Source organism: Neophocaena asiaeorientalis, unplaced genomic scaffold (assembly GCF_003031525.2).
Source record: "Neophocaena asiaeorientalis asiaeorientalis breed wild unplaced genomic scaffold, Neophocaena_asiaeorientalis_V1.1 scaffold296, whole genome shotgun sequence".
NCBI lineage: Eukaryota > Metazoa > Chordata > Mammalia > Artiodactyla > Phocoenidae > Neophocaena > Neophocaena asiaeorientalis.
The window spans coordinates 2,262,642-2,282,404 of NW_020175084.1; the positions used below are offsets into that span (position 1 = coordinate 2,262,642).

At 37.0% G+C, this 19,763-nt stretch overlaps 1 protein-coding gene across 5 annotated transcripts in view; it reads left to right on the forward strand.

Annotated features, from left to right (window-relative positions):
- MAPK10 (mitogen-activated protein kinase 10) overlaps window positions 1–19,763 on the forward strand; it is a 338,212-nt gene that overhangs the window by 118,733 nt on the left and 199,716 nt on the right. The gene's annotated exons all lie outside the window — the stretch shown is intronic.

The following is a 19,763-nucleotide window of genomic DNA, read 5'->3' on the forward strand; positions in this document are numbered from 1 at the left end:
AGCTGCCACAGCCCCTGCCCAGAGCTAACCCCACAGGCACCTTTCCCCCTTCCCCCGGGACTGCGCTTCATCAGTTAACTGCAGCCCTGCCCACCCTCTCCTCCCCAGCCCTCGTCGTTTCTTGCCACTGACACCTTCCTACCTGGGCTCCTGTCTTCTGGTCAATCTGTCACTTGCGGTGCCTTCTTAATGTTCAACTTCACCTCTCTGCTTAAAAGAAGCTTCTTGGCTTCCCAAATTATAAATGAGTTATATTCAGATGGTTACTAGACTTATCATGGTGATCATTTCATAATGTATTTAAAAGTCAATTCACTATGTTGTTTACTTGAAACTAACATGATACTGTATGTCAACTGTTTTTCAGTTAAAAAAAAAGTGAAACTTAAAATCAAAAAACAAAGTGGGTGAATCTAATAATTTGATTTTCACCAGCAGTATCTGAGAGTTCATGCTGTTCCACATTCTTGTCAGGACTTGCCATTATCAGGCTTAAAATTTTTTGGCTTATCAGGTGGAGGTGAAGGTGTATCTTGCAGGGGGTTTGTACTCACATTACTCAAGAGGTTGAGCAACTTTTCATTTTACTCGTGCCTTGTGGTTCCTCCTTATGAAGTGCCTGTTCAAGAGTTTCACCACCCTTCTCCACTCCTGGATTTTTGCTTCAGTTGGTTGCCTATCCTCCTTATTGATTCACAGGCATTCTTTACATATTCTTCTTTGTGAATTTATGAGTGTTTTAAATATTTTATCTTTTCACTCTCTATATAGCCTTTTGATAAAGTTCATAATTTTAATGTAGCCAAAGTTATTAATTGTTTCCTATGTGACTTATGCTTTTTGTTTCTTTTTTTTTTTTGCGGTATGCGGGCCTCTCACTGTTGTGGCCTCTCCCATTGCGGAGCACAGGCTCCGGACGCGCAGGCTCAGTGGCCATGGCTCACAGGCCCAGCCGCTCCGCGGCATGTGGGATCTTCCTGGACCGGGGCACGAACCCATGTCCCCTGCATCGGCAGGCGGACTCTCACCCACTGCGCCACCAGGGAAGCCCTGCTTTTTGTTTCTTAAGAAATTATTCCCAACCTCATGTTAATAGAGGTATTTTTAAATATCAAAAAAATAAATAAACAGATCATACTCCCCCCAAAAAAGATTTTGTTTTATTTTATTATTGGTTAAGAAAGATATGAACATAATTATAGACAAAGAGAGGATGAAGCCAGCATAGAAGAGGTTAAAAATCCAGCTGGGCAAGAGGATGTGAATTTATAGGAAGAGGTACCTGAGGACATGGAAAATGAGGGAGAGAGAATGGGATCTACATGGAGAAAGAGCTTTTCCACTGGGACAAAAATGAATAAGGAAATATTGAGCTGCTTTTAAATATTTAGTGTTGAAAGGAGGCAAATGATGACTTTCATTTTTTCTGTGAAGTAAGGAATTGATGCTATTCATTAAAAATGATAAAGTAGGTAATGAGGGTAGAGGTCTGGGATGATTTCACATAGCTACTGTGGGACAAAGAATAAGATGACTAGGACTGCAGAACAATTTTGAGGGTACAGCTGAAGCTGGAATCCATGAATTTTTCATACCATTCATCTTCCTGATTGTGCATTCTGCCTTTTCTCTAGTATGCCTTATCAGTCTAGGCATAGAAGAGGAATGAATAGGCAGCTGAATTGATCCAGGCCTGATGTGTTGCCTGGTATGTGTGATGAATTGATTGGGAGAATGGTAGTTAAGGGGTTTGGTGAGATTGTATTTAAAATGATACTTAGGTTAATCATAGAAAAGAGAGAGAATAAGCAGGAGTGGGCTGATGAATTAGGACCAAATAGAGATATTTAAGGGCAGAGAAGATGGAGTGGGTATGAGAGAACTGGAGATATAAGAGGATGTGGTTCAATGAATTTGACATTGGTGTTTAAGATTTCAAAAATGGGGCAGTTCTGGCTGATATAAATCCTAAGATGAAGATGCTTGAAGTGAAGTGGAGGTGGGTAATAAATGGAACTGAGGACAAAGAACAGTGAGGCAAGACTATTGGGCTGGATGGTGAGGATCGAATTCACCCGGCATCATAGCAGGGATTAAGAGGGAGGCCCTGAACCAGTATGAAGTTACTGCTGAATCAGCGGAAGATTGCAATGAGGAAGAAAAGAAGGAGGTGTTATATGGACCACATGAGCCCCATAGGACGACTTCATGATGTTTAAGACATTCTGTGAGACCCAAGAAAACTGCCTAGGAAATTCACTCTCAGTGGGTATGGTATACAGATTCAGTATCTGTCCTTTTTTAATAGCAAATTAAGCTTCAGTTTATCATAACCCAAACCAACCTATAATGATTTCTTAATTAACTGGGCTTTGCTTCTTCCACCTTTTTGGATGAGAGCAAATCACAAGAAAATAAATTATTATTAGGGGTTAATAAAAATACCAATTTTTTGGTCATGTATAGTTGAGAAGATATTCATGCTTGTATCCTATATTTTCTGTAATTCTTTAAAATAGTACAGTGAGATATGACATTTGGAATAAAGGCAGAGGAATTGAGAGCATGGCCAGTCACCTGTTATAAAGACCTGGTGCAACCATTAAAAATGGAATGTAATACATAAAGCTTCAGATACTCAATGATACATATTTTAAAAGAATGCAGTTATTTGCTCAGAAAAAAATAGGTACTTATTAAATAAATTGAAATATTTGTTCATTTTGCAATATATATCCTATTTCTATCAAAGTCTAAACAGGAAAACTTTCTCTAGTTGTAATGGAAATCTCAGTTCTCAGAATAAGTAAAACAGAAACATAATTTTGTAATTTTGGCCAGTTTCAAAACAGGTGCATTTAAGGAATGGAAACTTTTATAACATGAGTTTTCAGCTATAATTTTCTCATTGTAACTAACTTCCTAAGTTTTTGACTGTGGGCAATTAAAATAAATAGGCAGATTTTAGTTAAAGGTGTATTTCCACTCTCTTCTGGAGAGGATGTGCAAGCCATGGACACCTTCATGTCCTGGTGAAGGCTCCAGTTTAGTGTGTCTCTAGACATAGGGAAATTGGTTTATTGTAGAGATGAAAGCCATTGATAATGTTGTTAAACAAAAAAAAAAACTAAAAATGACTTGTGGGGGGCTTCCCTGGTGGTGCAGTGGTTGAGAGTCCGCCTGCCGATGCAGGGGACACGGGTTCGTGCCCCGGTCCGGGAAGATCCCACATATCGCGGAGCGGCTGGGCCCGTGAGCCGGTGCCGCTGGGCCTGCGCGTCCGGAGCCTATGCTCCGCAACGGGAGAGGCCATAGCAGTGAGAGGCCCGCGCACCCCAAAAAAAAAAAAAAAAAAAGACTTGTGGGGAAGAATGAGGAAAATATCTTTGCTCTTGTGTGCTTGCTATACATAAGGTTTCTAAATATAGAAACTTTTGTCCAGTACCTATAAATGTATAAGTCAGCTATACTATGCCTGTCTGATGCCTGCCCTCCTTCCTTTCCATATGCCTTCTCTATTCTCTTTCTTTGCATCCTCTGGCAACTTTTTCATTGAATAATTATATATTAAACGCTAAGTACATGCCAAGTAGTGCTGGTATTGTGGATACATAGGGGAAGTATGTCCTCCATCCGTAACCTAAGTTCCACTGGGAAGAAAATGAAGGCCAAGAGATATCTGAAATGACACAAACACAATTTCTAAATCTCAAGGCAATGCTGAGTTACTCAAGAAGCAGATTTTCGTTTAAGTTTAGGGACTTAGCAAAGCAGAGAAAACCTGCACATCCCCTCCCCCAGAAAAAGAAAAGTCAATTCTGATAAAGTTTTCTAAAATTTTGTAATCAGAAAAAAAGTAGAGAGAATCATGATTTCTAAAATATTCAGTATGGCTGTAAAAGCTGTCATTCAAGACAAGATTATAGCTTTAATTAGATCTATAGGGCAGGTCTCCAATGTCCCTTACCTGCTACACATAAGAGCAGGTGGAATGGAAAACGTATTATCAGGACAGCATATATACGTTGAGAAAGGAATGAAGCTCTTCCACTTGAGAATGTCTCCCTCTGCCATGGCATCCTGTCTAAAAATGTCACATGCCTTGAGGAAGAAATCAGCAAGAGTGAGACATGTTATAGACTGAAAATCTCCATAACACATTCCATTCATATTATTCATTCATTGAGATCAGAAAATGCATTTTTAAAAACTGCTATACATTAAAAAAGCAGATGCATTTATTTTGGAACCTGCAGTGAGTTGCTACCTAGTTGTAAACTGGAGAGTAGCGATAGTCCCAGGCAAAACCAAACCAGAAGGGTGTCTCCAGTTCCTAACTCGCACCCACTCCACCCTCCATCCTACTCAGGCCTCCATTTTAGTCCTTTCCTTTTTTTTTTTTAAATGAGAGTCTCTTTACCATTTTTTTTTTTTTTTTTCAGAAAATAGGGTTTCAAGAATATGTTACTCTGGTTAAGCAGATTGGTCACCTCAGTGATATTACTCATGTGTTCCGTCTTTGCAAAGGAACTGCATTTGGATGTTAGTTTATCTTCTTTCGAAAAATAAGCATTATCTTAACAAGCGTTTTGATACTTTTGGAGAATATTTACCGGAACACACTGTGTTTATTTTAAGACTTTTTAAAAGGTATTTACTTTAACATTGAGAACTGTAGATTGCTATCTTTGATCAAGAATTTGAAAAACCAGGATCTTTTTTAGACTTCTAATGTGGCAGCAATTATCTGTTGTGATGGGTAATTCCTTCACTTCTAAGGGTTGCTCCCTGAAGTTTTATTTCAGTGAGAAAGTTATTGGCCAGTTGGTTCAAAACAACACTTTAACTGCATGATTGAGCTTACTTTTTCCCAGCTATGATTTCAACAGTTATAGCATTGGTCACAGAAGGAAAATAATAGTTTTCTCCAACAGTCAATCTGTCATGTCCCCTGGCTGTGCTGTGGCTCATGACCACTGGTGAAATTAATCAGCTTGGCTCTTTGAGAACATGTTTTCTGGACACTAGTACATCGTTAAGGCCCAGGAAGCTTGTCCATGACTTGTTTACAGCAATGACTACGTTTCCAGAAATTACATAATTTACTTTCTTTTTTCTTTTGTTGCTACTTTCTCTATTCCATAATAAAGAAATTTAAAGAGAGGGAATCTCAGATGAGTCCTCTTTAAAATTTAGACTTAATCTAATTAAAAATTTAAGAAATAACTTGATTCTTTACAGACACCTGCCAAGCGGGTTGATGGTTTCATGCAGCCTGGTTCAAAATTGGGTAAATTTTGCCCGTTTGTAATTTTTTTCACTCTAAAAGTCTTTAGGCTTTCAGTCAATATTAATAGCAGAAACATAGTTCAACAGGAATAACAGCTATTTTTATGATACACTTATCTTGAGGCTGTATAATCTCCTTCTGTTAATGTTGTTTAAAATAGAACAGAGCTTGTCTGTCTGAGATGTTTTAAAACCTCTGATGTGGGTACTTAAGAAGACAGCAAATACAGTGCAAGGATCACTATGAAATTAGTAGCTTGCCTCTGTGGTTACTGGACAGAAAAGTTTATTTCAAAACTCTGTAGGCTAGACAAACATATTTAATCAATGATCACAGCTCCATGGGTTTGATAAACTCCTTGCAAAAGTTTGTAAAGATCATCATTCCTGTGAGTCTAGCTGGAGAGTTTACTATGGAAAGACCTTAAAAGGTCATTTAGTCAATCTTCCTGCTTTCAGACAAAGACAAACTATAAGAAATAGCCAAAGATACTAGTTTTAGCTGCCTTATTTTTGTATACTTCTTCCAACCTCACTTCATGTGATTTCCCCCCTTTCAGACATGAGGCTTTTTGTAGTACAGTCACTTAACATCTTTATTTAACATTCCCATTATGGTTCAGCCATGTGTAGGCTATACAGTTAGGGGTGAGCTTGTTAAGACGTCATTGTATAATCATGAAGTTTTTCCAGTTTAATCCTTCAGGTATAAGCTTCTTGGCTGAAGTTGTCATTAGGGTGCCCGCCTGGTCAAGAAATCTCTCTTTAAAATATTTGAAAAGACTGTTTAATATGGGATTCAATGCCAAAGATTTGTTGGCATTGGTCAAACCCACTATATGGACCAAAAACCATATCCCATCATAGATATCAGTTTCTGCAGCCTGCATTTGCAGGCTGATCTGGTTCTGACTGACCTCAAGTTGTTTCCAACCCCTCTTCTTTCTTCTTTCACTATAGAGGCTGGAAAAGGATTTTTAAAAATTCTCTTTCCAGTCTCTTCTGCTAAAAGTGGTGACCACTGGCACGTAGTTCTGCCCAAGTGGAAGTCTGCTGAGACAGTGTCTCAGAAAATTTCACTTTCTAAGTTAACAGGGACTAATTTGGTGGGCACTGGTCCACCCCTACTTGTTTTAGCAGCTAAAGAGGATGAGCCTAGAGTTATAGCAACCATCTTGTGATGCTGAAGGACCCTGCACGGGGGAATCACAGAAACACTGGCATTACATAACTGAGCCACTAGATCAATGCCAGCAACCACCCACGTCCAGATGTCTTTTTAAGTGACAAAAATAAATTTCTATTTAATTTTGCCACTAAGTTTCATCATATGTACCTGAAAGCATATGGTGTATGTGCATGTGTATATATATATATATATATATATATATATATATATATATATATACACATATAATATATATAATGTATAAATATAACAAAGTTCTGGTTTTAGCTATCAGTTTATCCTTACTAGGGATTTGATAAGAAGCTGGAGGTTGAAATGAAGAGATTTTTCTTGGATCTAGTCAGATTTCTTCTCTTTTGCTATTTTGGTTTGCTGACTCAAATTAGTTTTACAATTTCTTGTGCGAAATTCTACCTTTTAAAACAATTTCAGAGCCTTCTAAGTCTTTCAGAATTAGTTCAAAATTTCGATTTCCAAAAGTATCTTTATTGATAGCGTTTCTGTCTTCTTACCATCACAATACTGAAATTTATGGTTTGTTCTTTGAAATATGTAATAAGATTGACAATTCAGCTGCGCTTTAGTCTAGAAATAATGGCATTGCTTCTCTTTGAGGGGTCACTAGTCTGCTTCCCTATTGCCTCTCACTATGAGAGCAAATCTTTCTGGTTGGCCCTGTATTACGATAGAAGGATATCTTGTGTCCCAATTCACAATTTAGGTGGGAAAGAAGAGTTGTCTGATGGAGTCATGAGCTCTATGAAATTTCCTCTGTGGTATCATCAAAAATATTTTCTGGCTACAGCCATTTTAGATTTTATTATTTAATCATCTCCTGTGGACTTAGTTCTAGGCTACATTTTCATAAAAATCCCCAGTGTTTATCATGCATATATTAGGTGCTCAGTAAAGGTATATCATTTAAATGTTAAGTGATAAATTGAGATTAAAAGAAACTTTATTGAGTTCTCTTCAGTTCTCTTGACTTGGTTAGAATATAGTCTATCTAAGTTAAGGTTGTGACTTGGATTTACAGGAAGAAGTTAGTAAATTATCTTAACACTGTAATTTAAATAACCAGAAAATTTCAAAGAATACTTCAAAACTAATTGAAGAAAAGCTTAGAAAAATTAGTAAAGCAACAATGAAGCACTGACAAATTATGATTGTCAAGAAAGTAAAGAGAGGGTCTCACAAATACCATAATGGTAATTAAATACATCTCTTGAGCTTTTCGCCTCTGGTTTTAGATGGAGAACTAGAAAAGCCGGAGAAACACAGCTTTGGCCCTTTATTTAGCTCTGTTAACTCAACAGAGGATAATGGTGGTTGAGGTGAAGAAAAGTGTAAAGCTACTTGAAGTATGAGAACAAAAAACCAGAAAGACTTTTGAGACTAGGCAGGCCTGGAGTCCTAGAACTTGTCCCTTTTCTTACTTTTTGGAAGCACATTGTCACTTGGAACTTTTTGCCACTCTCAAACCTTCCCAACACTTTTGTAGTTATATGATGCTGATGAGGTTTATCCCACTGCCTACAAAGCCTTTTCTCTACTGTAAAACTTTTAGTCAAGGAATAAAATGTTAACTCTTCTGTGAAACGTTCATAAAGTACTTCAAAACATCTTAGAGTTTCTATTCTCTATGCTCTCAGAGCACCTGCACAGCACACACACACACACACACACACACACACACACACGAGTTTATATATTCTAACACCATCGCATATTATGGTAATTTGCTGATTTATATGTCTTTCTCCTTTCCTAGACATTAATTCTGTGAGGGTAGGGGCTGTGACTCATTTATCTCCCTAAACCAGGAGCTCACAATGTCTGAGGCAGAGTAAATACTCAATAAATCCTTGTCAAGTAAATGATTGTCCTAGAAAGGGAATGACTCAGCAGTAAGATTCAGTGGAAGTCACATAAATGTATTACAACAGGTCTCAGGATCAGGGCAGAGGGAAAACACAGGTCAGATTAAACAATGATTGTTAACAAGTTAGAATTTGTGTACAAGGTACTTAATTATGCCAATATTTATCAGATGCCTTTGGGTATAAGAAAGACACCTAGATTCAAGTTGGCTTAAACAATAAGGGAAATTTGTTGTCCAAACAAAAGACAGTGCAGAGGCAGAACATAGTGAAATGGGGGCTCCAGCTTCACAGCTTCATGACTTTTTTGGCTCCTCCCCCTTCCTTTATGTGGGCTGTGACCTCAGACTGGCTTCCTTCATGATTGGCAGGTGGCTGCCAGCAGCATCAGCTGTAACACACATCTTTGTTCTGGGGTAGACCTCCCTTCCTACCACAGAGTAAACGTTCTTCCCTTTAGTCTGGTCCAACTTAGGTTGTGCACTAGCCCGGACTGTCAAGGTTGTCAAGGAATGCCATTTAATGATTGGTAAGATAGTTGGGATGACTGTGATTTGCTTACTAGTCAGGAGACCCTCTTGAAGTTGTAGGGAATTAACTACCCCTAACCAAGCAGGCTGAGAGTGGGAAGGGTGTAATGGTTAAGAGCACAGACAGCCCCACTGCCTGCACTCAAATCCCACCTCTTCAGTTTACCTGCTCTGTGAATTAGAGCAATCTAACTCAGCGTCTTCATTTTTTAGTAGGGGTGGTAATAGTACTTACTTCATAAAGTTACCGTGAGTTTTAGTGAGTTATTAGATGTAAATTATTAAGAAGCAGCGGAGGCACTCTTGAAGTGTTCGTTATCACTTTTTGATTATTTAACAAAAGTTGGTGTTATATTAAAAAGGTAAAAGCAAACACGCAATTGTAAAGCAGTTATACTCCAATAAAGTTGTTAAAAATAAAAAGGTAAAAGCAGAGGATAGATTCTATGTAGGCAAGCAACAATGTTCATTACATAAATTTTTGTTTTCTTTAACAATTTGACTTTAGGATTATCCAGTTTATTTTTGAATGTTTATCACTATGTAATGATAAGTTTCAAATTTAAATGGAAAGATAATCATATGGAAAAGTATATGCTTAACTGTCTCTTAATCATGTCTGCAAAGTAAAAAAGAATATTGCCCGTTTAATCTTAGAGTATACATTCTGCCAATCTTGTGGCCATGTAAACCAACTAGAGACAAAATACCTAAAAATAATTTAGGCTAATGTATTCATAGGGCTTAATCAGATTCTTAAACATCATCTACTTTACCCTTTCATTTTGCAAATAAAATTTAGACCTCAAGGAATCAAGTGAACTTGCCCAAGATTATACAGTTTGTGGCAGGACTGATCAAAGGCTTTAAATTTCACTCACATATTGTTTTACTGGTCCATATAACGTGTCTCTTGAATGCTAGACCCACATGCCTAAGTAATTAAACTTAGAAATATGGTCCTTTTATTAAGAATTAGCCCTTGTGCCAGTGTGTGTTCTGTAATTTGTAGTATAGAACTATGTATACAGTAGGACTCAGCAAATCAGTGTCTTCAAAGAAACTTGAATATAAGCTGTATAAAGAGCTCTTACAGTTAATGTTATGGCATACACACAGGATTAAAAGAGACAGGTTATGCAGGCTATTGGATATGATTTATTTAAGTCATATTTTTCAGGAAATTGGTTGCAAATACTAGCTTGAAAATTTAGATTATGGAATGACTTAGAATGTCAAGTAGATATCCTGGAGAGAACTATATTCATGTTTATAAAGAGGAAAAATGTACATTGAGACACATATTGGGTAAAATTCCTAAATATTAGATATTGGAAAATGTTATATAGAAAATATTGTGTCAGTGTTCAAGGATTAGGGAGTAATCTAGAGCTTTCCAAATTTCACAGTATAAGTTTAAAAAGAAAATTTCTCAGGCTTAAAGAGATCACATGTGCAATTCAAAATAGAAAAGGCAGGGACACTTAGGAAGCTCAGCCCTTTGATTCTTCCTCTTAAAGCTGCCTTTTAAATTGGTTGCTGACATTTTATTGCCTTTCCAACACATCTTTCAGGAATCACAATATGCACATACACACTCTGTATGGTACTTTATAGTCCCTCCCTGATGTTCACTGGAAGCATCATAAGCCACTTTACAATTCCTACAGGACACTGTTTTTATTAGAGTTGCTTCTCAGCTGGCACTTCACTTATTCGTGCTGAAAGATGCTATTAAGAACTGTGGTGAATTGAACCACTCGAACTGGCTTTTCGTTTGATGCATAATTAAATAGAGACCATAGATCAAGTAAGTGTTAATGAGCAGTGATATATTTAAAAATCTATTTTGGAAATTGCAGTTATCTCAAATGCAAGAAACTTTACCTTTTGCATAATCCTTGTTGCATAGGTTTTGCACCATTCAGTGTCTTCTCTGATTTCATGTTATTATTCATTAAAAATGATTTTGTATGAATGAGTTATAATTTCACAAATTTTAAGAAGCACAAATGGTTGGCATTGTTTTTCTAAGCATTTTTTAAAGTACCTAAACACTTTGCTTCTCTTTTTCATACAGACTTTCTCTCCTAGTTTTATGCTTCTTTAGTTGGAAACTAAGAGTTATAAAAACATCCAGAAAAGTGTGTATCTGTAGCACTGTGGATATGCTTGTATCAGCCTCCACTTAAGTGACTCTTAAATCAGTGCTTCCATTTGGTCTTCTTTCCAGCACTCCAGCATTAATCATGAAACAAATATTTATCAAGTTGTCAGGTTGTGTTCTCAGTATTCCATATGCAGCAGTGACTCAAAAGTCATGCCTGCCATTGTGAAACTTACTATATTCTAGTGGGTCTGGGAGGAGGATGGGGATGTAGAGGAGGGAGGACAGAAAATAAACAAGCAAATATACTGTAAGTTTACAGAGAATAGTGCTATGGGCTGAGTAAAGCAAGAAACAGGGATTCAGAGTAATGAGATTGGCAGTGGGGTAGCAATTTTAACCAGGTGGTCAGGGAAGATGTCACTGAGAATGCAGTGTTTGAATAAAGACCTGAAGAACGACAGGGCAGGAGATATGTGGGTATCTGGGAGAAGAGAGTTTCAGGTGGAGGGAAGAGCGTGTGCAAAGACCCTGAGGTGGGAGTATGCCTAAGGTATCTACCATGCCAGTGTGTCTGGAGTGGAATGGGTGGGTGAGGCAAGGAAGAGTAAAGAACAAGTTTAGAGAGATTGAGGGTTTGCCTCAATTGAGAGATTGAGAGATTGCCTAACCTAATAGACTATTGTGAGGATTTGGGATTTTACTTTGAATGAGATTGCAGTCATTTGGGGTTTTGACAAGCAAAGAGATATGCTTTAACATTTTAGCAAGGTTCCTCTGGTGGTTGTGTGTAGAATAGACCAGATGTATGATCAGCAACTTAATATTCTCACAATTAAGTCTTCTAGGCACCTGGAATTCAACATGTCCAAAACTGAACCTCTTGTCTTTACCCACTAGTCTCTTCCTTTTTCTGGAGTCCCAATTTTGGTTAATGGCACCATCATTCACTATTCCCCTTCTTTCTCACTTTCTTTTACACCCATATCTCTTCAAGTTCTATTAATTTTACTTCCTAAATATCTCTTCAACCTGCGTCTGTCTTTCCATCTCCCCACGACCCGTTGTAGTTCAGACCTCTGCTTGAACCATCACAATAGCCCCTTTGCCTTCTTTCTTTTAATTTTTTTCTGAATCCCTCTAATTCTAGGTTATGCATATCTGTTAAAATATTTTTAAAATACATATCAGATTGCATCACTCTTCTGCTTGAAATTCTTCTGTGTTTCATTTTGGGATATGAATTTTCTAGCTTGGCATTATTAATCATTTTATAATCTGACCTTCATTTCTATCCAGCCTTATGAAAGTACAGGACTAAATGTCTGAATCCCACTTCCAGTCATATGCTCTTATCTCTTGTCCAAATGGCTAACATTTACTCATCTTTCAGGACATGTGGTAGACTGAATAATATCCCCCAACCCCAAATATCCACATCCTAATTCCCAGAACCTGTGACTATGGTACCTTACATGGGAAAACAGATTTTACAGATTAATTAAATTAAGAATCTTGTGATGAGGCTATTATCCTGTATTGTTCAGGTGGGCCCAATGTAATCACAAGGGTCCTTATAAGAGGGAGGGAGGAGGGTCAGAGTCAGCAGAAAGAGATGTGATAACTGAAGCAGAGGTCAGAGAGAGAGAGATTTGAAGGCCCTATATTGCTATTGACTTTGAAGATGGAGAAAGGCGGCCATGATGTAAGGAATGCAGGAGGCCCTAGAATCTGGAGGAGGTAAGGAAACAGATTCCCCCTTGGAGCCTCCAGGAGGAGCCATCTGTGCCAACACCTTAACTTTAGCCTGGTGAGACTGACTGTGGACTTCTGACCCCCAGGAACTGTAAGCTAATAAATATATGTCATTTTAAGGTACTCTGCTCGTGATAATTTGTTATAGCAGCAATGGGAAATTAACAGAGGACACAAATTAAGCATCTCCTCTTTCTGAAACTTTTCCTCAGTGCACTTTTCACCTGCACCCCTCTGCCTCAGGTGCTGGGGCCCCGCAGCAACTTTTCTATTCAGCTGTCAGTACCTTGTTCAAAGCATTGCAACTATTTACTTGTCTGTCTCTCCATAGATTGTGAGATGCTTGAGGGCAGAGATTTTTACCTCATTTATGTTTATATTTTCAGTACAAATCACTGGACTTGGTAAATAGTGGATATTCAATAAAAGATAAATGGCTTTTCACTACTAAGTGATATATGTCAATTACCACTGAACAGAAAGTAGGAACTCATCTTACTACATTTTAATGCAATATGTCATGTGTACAGAGAAGTATACAGATCCTAAGTGTGCAGTTTGATGGATTTTCATGAGGTGAACACAGTCGTATAACCAGCAGCTAGATCAAGAAGCTAAACATTGTGGGCACCCAGGAGCCCTTCCTGTCCTAACCTCTAACACCAGGGATTCTGTGCAAACAAAGCATACTTTTGATAAGAATTAGGAATACTGAATTTCCAAATGAATATCCCTTTTGATCAGGTGAGAGTGATCGACAGGAATGTGTGAGACTCAGATAAAACTCCTTCCTTCTAAGGCAGTGGTCCCCAACGTTTCTGGCACAAGGGGCCGGTTTTGTGGAAGACAATTTTTCCACGGAATGGGGGGGCGGGTGGTTCAGGCGGCAATGCGAGTAATGTGGGGGATGGGATGGTTCAGGTGATCATGTGAGCAACAGGGAGCGGCAGATGAAGCTTTGCTTGCCCGCCTCTCGCCTCCTGCTGTGCGGCCCAGCTCCTAACAGGCCGCGGTCCCATAGCAGTCCATGGCCCGGGGGTTGGGGACCTATGTTCTAAGGCCTCTATTTCTTTACCTAGAAAGTGAGGAGGTGCCCTGTAATCTCAGTTCATCTTAATGTGTGAGTCTAAGACCTGGTTCTTTGATATATGGGTGAATTTGTGCAGGAAACATGGATTTGGTGATTGAAGGCTTGTATAGCATTAATTTAAATTATAGGAATAATATGATTTAATCCAGATTATTTACCCGGAAAATGAATGTAGCACCAGAGTAGAGGAGCGGTGACCTGGTATGATTTTTTTGGTCTTGATTCTTCTCTTTCCTCCTAATTTGTTGCTGCATGGCTTTCAGGAAATGTGTGAGAATAACTGCCCACTTTATGAAGTAAATAAGATGGATGAAAATTTTCTTACAAAGAATTGGATTTCCTAAAAAGGTCTTAGAGATTGTTGATTTAAGTCTAATATTGTAATTTCTTCCTTAATTTACAAGGCAGTGTTTCTAGAGTATTATAAGTTTTGAGAACTAGAGGATTAACTCTGGGATCAGTAAATAAAAATTCATATAAATAAGAAAACTGACAATGGTGATTTTATTTATTTATAATTTTTATTTTTATTTACTTATTTTTTTTGACATCTTTATTGGAGTATAATTGCTTTACAATGTTGTGTTTCTGCTGTATAACAAAGTGAATTAGCTATATGTATACATATATCCCCATATCCCCTCCCTCTTGCATCTCCCTCCCACCTTCCCTATCCCATCCCTCTAGGTGGTCACAAAGCAACAATGGTGATTTTAAATGGAAAAGTTGATTTATTGTTCAATTGCTTGGAAAAGAAAACAAATTATCTTGTTAATACTTTTGTCAGAGGATCAATGATTTGTTTTAATATAGTGTTTATTATTGAAGAATTTGGGCTAGATATTCATGGTTTAGATAAAAGCACTCAAGATATTATATTAAAGGAAATGAAAGTGAAAACCAATTATCTAATATGGACATAAAACAGAAATGGTTCATATTTTGTACGTAACATTATAATATACATCAAATTCAATTGAGAATTTTGAATATAATCTATTTTGAATTTTGGAATATGTTTTGGTAAGAATATTATTGTTTATTACTCAAAAGATGAAAGCGAAAATACTTATTGAGCAAATAATATGTATCAAGATCTTTATATTAATTTCTTATCTTTATGACTCCATATATCAACTCTGAAATGGAGATATTATTTTTCCCATTTTACATATAAAGTAATGGAAGCACTGAAAGATCAAGTTCAAGAATGCATAGTTAATACATTGTGAGCCCTGCATTGGAGTGCAGGTACTCTGAAGTTTCATTTTTTTTTTATCATACCAAGCAGCTTCACTTTGACACATATTATGATTGAGAGGACAGACATTTTACATATTCTTCTTGGTTATAAAGGAAAAGACCTCGCCAATTATGTTTTATTCCTCCTTTCATTTCCCGCCTATCATATCTAAAATCAGCATCACCTAGAATGCATAACTCAGTAGGAAGGCACACACCTTGGGAGGCACAATACAATATCCTGGGTTTCCAAGCATCTCTTTTTTGGTTCTTGCAATGACTGCAACAAAGGTAGGTTAGGAAAACCAGGTCAAAGTGAAATGGTCAGAAAAATCTGTTGTTGCTCTAGAAGGTGCCTAGTGCAGATACATGCTAAACCAAATGGGTGAGAAATAGTTCTTCCCAGTCTGCAGTACAAGGTGGCATCTTTCCACTTCTTTTCAGACTTGGGGGTAAGGATTACCTTGAAAACCCACCACCAAAATGTGGATCAGAAGAAATTGAGCCTGCTTGAAAAACATCGTGCTCTTTTTTTTCCCATTAATAGGCAAGGGATAAATTGTGGTTTATTTACTCAGTGAAATATTATACAATAGTAAAAATGATGAATTGAGTTGCATGCAACAGCATGGATGAATTTTAGAAGTATAATGTGGAGTGAAAGGAAAATTTCAAAGATTGTATATAATATGATTCTAAACATTGCCAAGCACTTGTTTGTCACTATTGTGTCAACTTTCAGAGAATGCTCTCTGGGGAGGGAGATTCATGCCTGGAAGAAACAAAATAGCTGAGACATACCTATTCAGCCAAATCTTTGTGGCAGTCATTCAGAAAATTTATTTTTCACTAGAATGTTTTTAAACGAGTTCTTCCCCATACCATAACTTTCAATTATTCCTGTAGACCTTATATAACCATCTATTCTGACTTCACTGAGTACTTAGGTTATATATGGATTTCTGAGTAACCCAAATTAGTTAAATGTATGGTTTTGTTCCTTGGGTCTTTGTGTTCAGTTCTTTGTCCATATTTGACTATTGGCTACTCAGAAACAAGGGCTGTGGCTCTACTTTCTGCATTTTCTGTGATACAAAGAGCTCAGAAGATTGGAATGTAAACCTGGCCTTTCTATTTCTGACATATGATACTTGGAAGACATTTAACCTCTTTGGGTCTCAGTTTCCTTATCTTTAAGATGGGAATAATAACTGTTTCACCTATCTACTATTAAAGGGCCTGCATTATGTGAAAACCCTTGGACTGCCAAGGAGGTCTTTGAGGCTTGTAGACATGAACAGTCTCATCTTCAGCCCTGCATGGCCTGTTACACAGCCTTCACCCCAGTAAGGACAGACCAAGAGAGTCACATCTTTATGCCTTTCTTTATGTTCTTTCCTTTGACTTTTTTTTAACCAACAAAAAAGCATATGAAAGTAAATAAAAATTAAAAAGAGGAGGAAGATAAAAGGAACATTTATGATATTTCTCATTATGCATTCCCTGATATATATTTTTAGAGGACCTGGAAGACTGGGGCAGAAGTTCGATTAAACTAAATGGTTGAATTTAGTGTAAAGATACATACGTTAAAAGAAATAAATTCTGTTATATACTTTTGCACAAATGTTTTAATGTCCTGGGGAAATGAGTATAATCCAAGTTTCTACCTTAGGGGTTATATTTGTATAGAATCTAAACAAATCTAACTGGTAATTTTGCTCATGTTTGCAGTATAGTCCAGGGATCAGCAAACTATGGACCATGGGTCTCATTTGGTCCACCACCTTCTTTGTAAAAAAAGTTTTATTGGAACACAGCCCCTGCTCATTTGTTTATGTATAGCAGAGTTAACAGTTGTAACAGAGACCATATGTTCCTCAAAACCTAAAATATTTACTATATGGCCCTTTATAGACAAAGTTTGGTGACTCCTGGTATAGACCAGTTCCAGTAAAAAATGAACCCATTTATGTTTCTCTGTCATGTAAGAGCACTTGATTCATACACAACCTAATGTCTGGGATTCTAAACTTCTAAGAACGGGACTGGTTTCATGGGCACTTGGCTTAATGATCTACTACTGCCATCTTGAAATAATAATTGTTGAAAAGGAGCCCTGTGTTTGCATTTTCCTTTTTTAAAATATCTTTATTGGAGTATAATTGCTTTACAATATTGTGTTAGTTTCTGCTGTACAACAAAGTGAATCAGCTATATATATACATACATCCCCATATCTTCTCCCTCTTGCGTCTTCCTCCCACCCTCCCTATCCCACCCCTCTAGGTGGTCACAAAGCACCAAGCTGATCTCCCTGTGCTGTGCAGCTGCTTCCCACTAGCTATCTATTTTACATTTGGTAGTGTATATATGTCAATGCTACTATCTCACTTCAACCCAGCTTCCCCTCCCCCTCCTCACCTCATTTCTCAAGTCCCTTCTCTATGTCTGTGTCTTTATTCCTGCCCTGACACTTAGATTCAACAGTCCTGTGTTTGCATTTTGCATGACACCCCCACCACACACACATATTATGTAGCTAGTCCTGTCTAAGAACATGAATTTCTATAGCAGTTAGAGTCAAGAGTTTCTTCAACTTAAATGTGAGGGAAAATGATTAGTATCCCTTTAATTATTCTTCAACATAAGTTGCAATATTTAACAAATAAAAATACAGATGTCCAGTTAAACGAGAATTTCAAATAAACAACAAATAACTTTTTAGTATAAGTGTGTCTCAAATATTGCAGGTATTTTGTCTGGCAGTTCTACTTCGAAACAACGGTAACAAGCTCTTTAGGGATGATAATAAATATGTATCTTAAATATCTCCAGTGCAATTACAGGCATACTATAGAAATCATTTCAATTGCCAGGGTAATACATTAGGCTATTAAAAACCCTCTCCTTGCATTTTGACTTTCTGTCAGCATTGGTCTTGGTTGAAGATTCTAAAGCTTATCAATTCATCTTTTCTGATAAAATGCTCATATGGAACTAAAATTGTGACATTCCTTCAGCATGTCTTTTCTAGTCATGTTAGCTTTAGATTTTTGGACCACTTTTCCCAGGGCTGTTAAATTGCCATTCATATCTGAGTAGATAAAAAAGTCATTAATAAAACAGAAAGTAGAATGAGCAAGTATTTAAAAGTGCAGAGACTTTATAATTGCCAGTAAAACTAGAGGTGAAAAATGTTGACTAGATGTTATACAATATTTTAGGATTAAAATCCTTGAAGTAGTAACATTTTGCTGAAATTTAAATTGTGTAAAAATAAAGGTGATAAATCAAGGGTGATTTTAAAGAAATAATTTATAAATTAGTTTTATAGTTAGGAATTAGTAAGGTGAACTTGTACAAGTACAATTTCCTTAGTACAGAGGTAATGTATTAACTTTGATCTATTTAACTATTAGGTTGGAGAGTGATATAAATCAATAATTTCAATAATCCTCATGGTTCCTCACTTGCATAGTGAGCAGAATATTCACAAAAATAATCCTGAGATAAAATTAGTAGAGATAATCTATTCTAAAAATGAGCAGAAAAAAAAAAAAAAAAAAAAAAAAAAAAATGAGCAGCAAACAGTAGGTTATCAGGATAGGCATAGGTACCTCACATTCTTTACGAATATTTTCTTAGAGATGAATAAACCAAACTCTTAATATGTTATATGATATTTTCTTTAAGTGGTACAATTTAAAATCATATGGTAACTCATACACTGATATTTCATTTGCTTAATCTCCCATTTTAAAAAGAAATGAATAACCTTCAAAAAGAAATACAGTCCTCAATGGGAAATACATTTTGTAATCAACCATACTGTATGAATTTAGTCTTTTTTATGATCCCTTAAAGATAAAAACCGAGAAATACTTTTTCCCGAACTATAACTGATTATTTTCAGTTCTGACAAATTCAGAATTATTCTATGAACATGTCATTTTAATTTTAGTCTGAAAATTATGCATGTGGTTTTTCATAAAATAAAATACAAAATAGTTGCATTTATCTTCTTACAAAGTACAAAATAAGAGTACGAAATAAGAAAGTTCCTATATATTTCATGTTTTTAATGTGGTACACAATGAAAAGCCAGTTGTTTCCTTGCATTTTTAGTGAACATCCAAATGTGAATAATTTCTTTCATAAAAATATATCAGCTTCTCTTACTATAAAATGGATAGTGGGGCTTCCCTGGTGGCACAGTGGTTGAGAGTCTGCCTGCCGATGCAGGGGACACGGGTTCGTGCCCCGGTCTGGGAAGATCCCACATGCCACGGAGCAGCTGGGCCCATGAGCCTTGGCCACTGAGCCTGTGCGAATGGAGCGTGTGCTCTGCAGAGACCACAACAGTGAGACGGGCCCCCGTACCACAAAAAAAATAAAATAAAAAAAATAATGGACAGTGTTTACCTACAAAGACAGGTGCTGGAGAAAAGAGAGCCTAGATTCTAACAGAGTTTTATAAGTTATTTCTGTGCGATTAAAGCTTGATAAACATTGGCTAATGTAATAGGGCTTTCCATTTCGGGTGTGGGCATAATGTAGGTTCATCTTGATGGCCCTGCATGCATATTGCTGCCATGTGGTGTTTTCACAATGATTACTTTATTATTTTATTATAACCAAATTTTACCTCATTGAAAATATTTTAATGATGCATAAATGA